This window comes from Arachis ipaensis, chromosome B06, assembly GCF_000816755.2.
Source record: "Arachis ipaensis cultivar K30076 chromosome B06, Araip1.1, whole genome shotgun sequence".
Lineage (NCBI taxonomy): Eukaryota > Viridiplantae > Streptophyta > Magnoliopsida > Fabales > Fabaceae > Arachis > Arachis ipaensis.
Window position 1 is genome coordinate 97,555,350 of NC_029790.2, and position 9,165 is coordinate 97,564,514.

The window sequence follows — 9,165 nt, forward strand, 5'->3', positions numbered from 1 at the left end:
CGCTCATCACAACACCAAACTTAAATTGTTGCTTGTCCCCAAACAACTAAAAATCAAATAGGATAAAAGGAAGAGAATATACAATGAATTCCAAAAACTTCTATGAAGATCAGTATTAATTAGATGAGCGGGGCTTTTAGCTTTTTGCCTCTGAACAGTTTTGGCATCTCACTTTATCCTTTGAAGTTCAGAATGATTGGCTTCTATAGGAACTCAGAATCCAGATAGTGTTATTGATTCTCCTAGTTAAGTATGTTGATTCTTGAACACAGCTACTTTATGAGTCATGGCTGTGACCCTAAGCATTTTGTTTTCCAGTATTACAACCGGATATATAAATGCCACAGACACATAACTGGGTGAACCTTTTCAGATTATGACTCAGCTTTGATAAAGTCCCCAATTAGAGGTGTCCAGAGCTCTTAAGCACACTCTTTTTTCTTTGGACCACGACTTTAACCGCTCAGTCTCAAGTTTTAACTTGACACCTTCACGCCACAAGTACATGGTTAGGGACAGCTTGGTTTAGCTGCTTAGGCCAGGATTTTATTCCTGTGGGCCCTCCTATCCACTAATGCTTAAAGCCTTGGATCCTTTTTATTCTACCCTTGCCTTTTGGTTTAAAGGGCTATTGGATTTTTCTGCTTACTTTTTCTCCTTTTTTTCTCTCTTTTTTTTTCTTTTTTTATCTTTTTTTTTTTACATTCACTGCTTTTTCTTGCTTCAAGAATCATTTTTATGATTTTTCAGATCATCAATAACATTTCTCCTTTTCCCTCATTCTTTCAAGAGCCAACAATTTTAACATTCATAAACAACAATTTCAAAAATATGCAATGTTCAAGCATTCATTCAGAAAAACATAAAGTGTTGCCACCACATCAAAATAATTAAACTATTTTAAAATTCGAAATTCATGTACTTCTTTTTTTTTTAATTAAAAACATTTTTCATTTAAGAAAGGTGATGGATTCATTCTCATAGCTTTAAGGCATAGACACTTAGACACTAATAATCATGTAATAAGACACAAACATAAATAAACATAAAGCATAAAATTTGAAAAACATAAAATAAAGAACAAGGAAATTAAAGAACGGGTCCACCTTAGTGATGGCGGCTAGTTCTTCCTTTTGAAGATCTTATGGAGTGCTTGAGCTCATTAATGTCTCTTCCTTGCCTTTGTTGCTCCTCTCTCATAACGCTCTTCTCTAATTTCATGGAGGAGGATGGAATGCTCTTGGTGCTCCACCCTTAGTTGTCCCATATTGGAACTTAATTCTCCTAGGGAGGTGTTGATTCGCTCCCAATAATTTTGTGGAGGAAAATACATCCCTTGAGGCATCCCAGGGATTTCATGATAAGGGATTTCCTCATGCTCTTGTTGAGGTCCATGTGTGGGCTCTCTTGTTTGCTCCATCCTTTTCTTAGTGATGGGCTTGTTCTCTTCAATGAGGAGTCTTGGCCACAACTTCATAGAAGTGGTCTTGATGGACCTTTGAGATGAATCTCTCCATCTCCCATGACTCGAAAGTGGAAGCAATTGCCTTTCCTTTCCTCTTTCTAGAGGTTTCTCCGGCCTTAGGTGTCATAAATGGTTATGGAAAAACAAAAAAGCTGAGCTTTTCCACACCAAACTTAAAAGGTTTGCTCGTCCTCGAGCAAAAGAATAAAGAAAGGAGGAAAAGAAGAAGAGATGGGGGAGATAGAGGTGTGTGAATTGTTCGGCCAAGGGGGGTTTTAGGTGGTTATGATGGTTTTGGAGGAGTAATGGAGGTGATTGGTAGAGGTTATTTTGGGAAGAGTATTATGAAAAGGTGTGAAGAAGTGAGAGAGAGTGAGTTGAGGTTGGTGGGGATCCTGTGGGGTCCACAGATCCTGAGGTGTCAAGGATTTCTCATCCATGCACCAATTAGGCGTGCAAAACGCCCTCTGCTGCCAATCCTGGCGTTAAACGCCAGGTTGCTGCCCATTTCTAGCGTTTAACGCCAGCTTCTTACCCTTTTCTGGCGTTAAACACCAGTCTGGTGCCCATTTCTGGCGTTAAACGCCCAGAATGGTGCCAGACTGGGCGTTTAACGCCCATTCTGCTGCCTTTACTGGCGTTTAAATGCCAGTAGGCTTCTCCTCCAGGGTGTGCTATTTTTCATTCTGTTTTTCAGTTTGTTTTTGCTTTTTCAATTGTTTTTGTGACTTTACATGACCATCAACCTACAGAAATTATAAAATAACAATGGAAAATAGAAATTTAACATAGATAAGTAAAATTGGGTTGCCTCACAACAAGCGCTTCTTTAATGTCAGTAGCTTGACAGTGGGCTCTCATGGAGCCTCACAGATACCCAGAGCATGATGAATGCCTCTTAACACCAAACTTAGAGTTTGGTTGTGGCCTCTCAACACCAAACTTAGAGTTTGAATGTGGGGGTGTTATTTGACTCTGTATTGAGAGAAGCCTTTCATGCTTCTTCCCTTTCCTGTATGCAAACCATGGTGCTTCCTGAATGGCAAAGAGTTGCTCATCCGGAAAGGTTATCTTTTTTTTACTTTTTGTTTTCTTTCTTTACCCCACAAAGATATTGAATATAATGAATTCTTTTTTTTGCCATTGAGATTTTGAAAATGAACATTGAAATATCCTTCAAAAACAAGTAAATAGATGCGAAACATATAAAATGCGGTTAATCCAGCTGTAAAATAAGCTAATATTGCAAAAATTGGCGAATACAACCAACTATCATTAAGAATCAGATCTTTGGACCAAAAACAAGCAAAGGGTGGAATACCACAAAGAGAGAGCGTACCTATTAAAAAAGCTGTTTTTGTAATTGGCGTAAGTTTTGTTAACCCGCCCATAAGAACCATATTTTGACTTTTTTCTGGAGAATATCCAACAATAGTAGGAGGGAGGGACGCCCCTGCTACTAGTTCTATCCGGGACAGGTGATCAGCTACCTGGTTCTCTGTCCCTTTTCTGTCTCTTATTTCTATATCAAACTCTTGCAGAAACAACACCCATCTTATGAGCCTGGGTTTTGAATCCTGCTTTGTGAGTAGGTATTTAAGAGCAGCATGGTCAGTATACACAATCACTTTTGAACCTACTAAATAGGATCTAAACTTGTCAATGGCATAAACCACTGCAAGTATCTCTTTTTCTGTGGTTGTGTAATTCTTCTGTACATCATTTAAAACACGGCTAGCATAGTAAATGACGTGCAGAAGCTTGTTATGCCTCTGTCCCAACACTGCACCAAGGGCAAGATCACTGGCATCACACATTAGTTCGAATGATAATGTCCAGTCTGGTGCAGAGATGACTGGTGCTGTGACAAACGCTTGCAGACACTCTGTGTCAAATACAAATGGCATGTCAGCAGCTAGCAAATTGCTCAAAGGTATTGCAATTTTTGAAAAATCCTTTATAAACCTTCTGTAAAATCCTGCATGTCCCATAAAGCTTCTGATTGCCTTTACATTGGCAGGTGGTGGTAATTTTTCAATTACTTCCACTTTAGCTTGATCCACCTCTATTCCCTTGTTTGAAATTTTATGCCCAAGGAAAATTTCTTCAGTCACCATGAAGTGACATTTTTCCCAGTTTAAAACTAGGTTGGTCTTTTGGCATCTTTTCAGAACAAGTGCTAAATGGTCAAGACAGGAGCTGAATGAGTCTCCAAATACAGAAAAGTCATCCATGAAGACTTCCAGAAATTTTTCTACCATATCAGAGAAGATAGAGAGCATGCACCTCTGAAAGGTTGCAGGTGCATTGCATAGACCAAAGGGCATCTTTCTATAGGCAAATACTCCAGAAGGACATGTGAATGCTATTTTCTCTTGGTCCTGAGGATCTACTGCAATTTGGTTGTATCCTGAATAGCCATCCAAAAAGCAGTAGTATTCATGACCTGCTAGTCTCTCTAGCATCTGGTCTATGAATGGTAAAGGAAAATGATCCTTTCTGGTGGCTGTATTGAGCCTTCTAAAGTCAATACACATACGCCACCCTGTAACTATTCTTGTAGGAACCAGTTCATTCTTTTCATTATGAACTACTGTTATTCCTCCCTTCTTAGGGACAACATGGACATGGCTCACCCAGGGGCTATCAGAAATAGGATAAATAATCCCAGCCTCTAATAACTTAGTAACCTCTTTCTGCACCACTTCCTTCATGGCTAGATTTAGCGCCTCTGTGGTTGAACCACTGGCTTAGCATCATCCTCCAATAGGATCTTGTGCATGCATCTTGCTGGGCTAATTCCTTTAAGATCACTTATGGACCACCCAAGAGCTGTCTTGTGTGTCCTTAGCACTTGAATTAGGGCTTTCTCTTCCTGTGGATTTAAAGCAGAGCTTATGATCACTGAAAAAGTGTCACCCTCTCCCAGAAATGCATATTTCAGGGATGGTGGTAGTGGTTTGAGCTCGGGTTTAGGAGGTTTCTCCTCTTCCTGAGGAATTTTCAGAGGTTCTTTTATTTCCTCTGATTCCTCCTGATCAGGCTGAACATCTTTAAAGATGTCCTCTAGCTCTGATTCGAGACTTTCAGTCATATTGATCTCTTCCACCAAAGAGTCAATAATATCAGTGCTCATGCAGTCATTTGATGCGTCTGGATGCTGCATAGCTTTGACAACATTTAACTTGAACTCATCCTCATTGACTCTCAGGGTCACTTCCCCTTTTTGGACATCAATGAGGGTTCGTCCAGTTGCTGGGAATGGTCTTCCTAGAATGAGAGTCGCACTCTTGTGCTCCTCTATTTCCAACACTATAAAGTCAGTGGGAAAGGCAAATGGCCCAACCTTGACAATCATGTCCTCAATTATGCCTGATGGATATTTAATGGAGCCATCAGTAAGTTGAAGACATATCCGGGTTGGTTTGACTTCTTCAGTCAAGCCAAGCTTTCTGATAGTGGATGCAGGTATTAGGTTGATACTTGCTCCAAGATCACATAGAGCTGTCTTGGTGCAAGCACCCTCTAATGTGCATGGTATCATAAAGCTTCCTGGATTTGTAAGCTTCTCTGGTAAGCTTTTCAGAATGACTGCACTGCATTCTTTAATGAGAAAAACTTTTTCAGTTTCTCTCCAATCCTTCTTATGACTTAAGATCTCTTTCATGAACTTAGCATAAGAGGGTTTTTGCTCAAGTGCCTCTGCAAATGGGATCTTTATTTCAAGAGTCCTGAGATAGTCTGCAAAGCGGGCAAATTGTTTATCCTGCTCCGCTTGGCGGAGTTTCTGAGGATAAGGCATCTTGGCTTTATATTCTTCAACCTTAGTTATTGCAGGTTTATTTGATAAACCACTATTTTATGGTTTATATTGTGTTTAATTATGTGGTTTTATCATGATCTTTACCCACTTATTCATTAAATAAGCATGCATTTATAATTCCTTCCTAAAGTTATTGCATGATTGAAAACTTGCTTCCTAGAGACTTTTAATTATGTATTTTATTTCTCCTTTATTCCATTCGATGCCGTGATCTGTGTGTTAAGTGTTTTAGGCTTTATAGGGCATGAATGAGTTAGAGATTGGAAAGGAAGCTTGCAAAAAATGGAAGGAACACAAGAAATTGAGGAGATGACCATCGAGAAGCGACACGGCCGCATGGATGACGCGACAACGCGGAAGAGAGGAAATCGCAATGACGTAGCCGCATGGATGACGCAGCCGTGCGAATTGGAAACTGCACAAGTGACGCGGAGGCGTGGACAACGCGCCCGCGTGGCAAAGCGAAACGCCGAATGACGCGTCCGCCTGAATGACGCGTCCGCATGACATGCGCGATCTGCATAATCTGCAGAATCGCTGGGGGCGATTTCGGGCCTTATTTTGACCCAGTTTTTGGCCCAGAAAAGCATACTAGAGCCAGAGAACATGCAGAAACCAAAGAGAACATTCATTCCGCATAGTTTTAGTTTTTCAGATCTAGTTTTCCTCTCCTCTAGGTTTTCTATCTACACATTCATAGTTTTTAGGATTTGTTATTTTCATTGTTTTTGCATTGGGATATTGAGAAGAGTTATTGCCTCCTCAAGACTTCGACATTCTAGTTCGTTCTCTTTACTTGTCTCTTACTCTTCCATGTTCCTTAATTTACTTAATTTTACTATTGGATTATTTTAGCATTTATTAATACAAGAATCACTTTTTATTTTTAATTAATCTTTTGATCATTATTTATTATGTCTTTCTTTAATTCCCTTTCCTATGTTATAAATTTTACATTTACAATGAGCGAGTAGTTCCCAAACTTGATGGGGAGTTGATTGAAAGGAACCCTTGAGTTGGGATGCTCAAGAGAAAGATTGTAATTGGGTTTATTGTTGGATTGCTCTCTAGTCACTAACACCAATCCTCCCAAGAGCGGATTGGAACTTGTGGATAGAAACAGCCTTCCAACTTGTTTAACTTTCCCTTACTTAGTGGGGGACAACTAAACATAATAACCCTCAATTGTCAATTAATCTTGAGAGTACTCCAACAAGAATAGGGCTTCCAGCTAATCAACTGCCAGTCAAGGCTTTTATTTAAATTTATATAAATTCTCTAATTTAATTTTCTGCCATTCAACTCAAACCTTTTTGAAAACCATCCGATTAATAAAATAGCACACTTTTCTGCAACTCGTTGGGAGACGACCTGGGATTCATACTCCCAGTATTTCAATTTTAATTTCTGTGACACCCTTCTAAATTGATAAGCGGATTTCTGGTTGGTTAAGAACTATACTTGCAACGCATATTTTATAATCATTCTTAACTCGCCAATTTCCGCCCACATCATTATTCCCTACAGAGGTGGTTGGAGAAGCCTTCTTAGAGGGGTTACTATTAGCATTTGCAGGTGTCTGATCCCTCATTGGCGTTTGAATGCCAGGATTGGGTGCTGGATGGGCGTTTAACGCCAATCTTTCACCCTTTTCTGGCGTTTGAACGCCAGAGTTATTCCTTTCTAGGCTCTTGCTGTCCTCAGAGGGATTTTGGGCAGTAGTTTGGTTATCCTCTGTTAGTTATTCCTTTCTTGGCTTTCTGCTACTTTGAGCTGTTTTATTCAATGTCTTTCCGCTCCTTAGTTGAACAGCTTGGCATTCTTCTGTTATCCGTTTAGATAGCTGCTGTCTTGTCTGATTCAATTGTGCTTCCATATTCTTGTTAGCATTTTTAGTGTCTTGGAGCATCTCTTTAAATTCTGATAATTGTTTTGTCATAAGGAGTAATTGCTGATTAAGCTCAATAATCTGTTCTTGAGGATTAGGATCAGTAGTTACTACCCTGGCCTCTTCCTTTATGTAGGACTCACTGCTAGAGTACAAATGTTGGTTTCTAGCAACCGTATCTATGAGTTCTTGAGCCTCTTCAATCATTTTTTTCATGTGTATAGATCCACCAGCTGAGTGGTCTAGAGACATCTGAGCTTTTTCTGTAAGTCCATAGTAGAAGATGTCTAACTGTACCCACTCTGAAAACATTTCAGAGGGGCATTTTCTTAGCATCCCTCTGTACATCTCCCAGGCATTATAAAGAGATTCATGATCCTCTTGTTTAAAGCCTTGGATGTCCAGCCTTAGCTGTGTCATCCTTTTTGGAGGGTAAAATTGATTCAGGAATTTGTCGGTTAATTGTCTCCATGTTTTTATGCTTGCTGTGGGTTGGTTATTTAACCACCTCTTAGCTTGATCTTTTACAGCAAATGGAAACAATAATAATCTGTAGACATCCTGATCCACTTCTTTATCACGTACTGTGTCAGCAATTTGTAAGAACTGTGCCAGAAACTCAGTAGGTTCTTCCTGTGGAAGACCGGAATACTGACAATTTTGCTGCACCATGATAATGAGCTGAGGATTAAGCTCAAAACTGCTTGCTTTGATGGGAGGTATATAGATGCTACTCCCATATGCAGTTGTAATGGGGTTAGCATATGACCCCAGAGTCCTTCTGGACTGTTCATTTCCACTTATGTCCATGATGGAGAAAAGGGAATTGATATGAATTGCAAATAAATTATATTTTTAAATATATTTTTTTTATTTAATTAAAAGTAACCGAAAATAAAACAAAATAAATGGGAGATAAAATAATACTTTCAAAAATTAGAAGAAAATGAAATAAAAGCAAATTGAAAACTAAATTAATTAATTAATTAAAAAGATTTGGAAAAAGTAATCAAAAATATATGATTGAAAATTATTTTGAAAAAGATATGATTTAGAAGATATGATTGCAATTTATTAAAAAAAAAAAGATATGATTGAAAATTATTTTGAAAAAGATATGATTGAGAAGATATGATTGCAATTTATAAAAAAAAAAGATATGATTGAAAAGATATGATTGAAGAAATTAAAAAGATTTGATTTTTCAAAAAGATTTGAAAAGATCAATTTTTGAAATTAGAATTTTGACTTGACTAAAAAAAAGATATGATTTTGAAAATCTTTGACTAAATTAATGCAAAATTTCGAAATTTATGAGTAAAATAAGGAAAGGATAATTTTTTTATTTTTGAATTTTAATGCGGAAAGAGAAAAACAAAAAAATGACACTAAACTTAGAAATTTTAGATCAAAACACAGAGAACAAACAAGAAAACTTTGAATGTCAAGATGAACACCAAGAACACTTTGAAGATCAAGATGAATACTAAGAACAAATTTTTGAAAAAGTTTTAAATAAATAAAAGCACAAGGGACACCAAACTTAAAATTTTTAAAGATCAAGAAAGGACTAGGAACAAGCAAATTCGAAAAATTAAAAGGAAATAAAAGCATGCAATTGACACCAAACTTAAAATATGAAACTAAACTCAAATAAAAGACTCTAAACCAACAAAAATAAATTATTCCTAATCTAAGCAACAAGATAAATCGTCAGTTGTCCAAACTCAAACAATCCCCGGCAACGGCGCCAAAAACTTGGTGTACGAAATTACAATCACACTTTTTGCAACTCCACACAACTAACCAGCAAGTGCACTGGGTCGTCCAAGTAATACCTTACGTGAGTAAGGGTCGATCCCACGGAGATTGTCGGCTTGAAGCAAGCTATAGTTATCTTGTAACTCTTAGTTAGGATATTAACAATTCTCAGATTTAATTGTAAAAAGTAAAAGAACATGAAATAAATACTTGTTATGCAGTAATGAA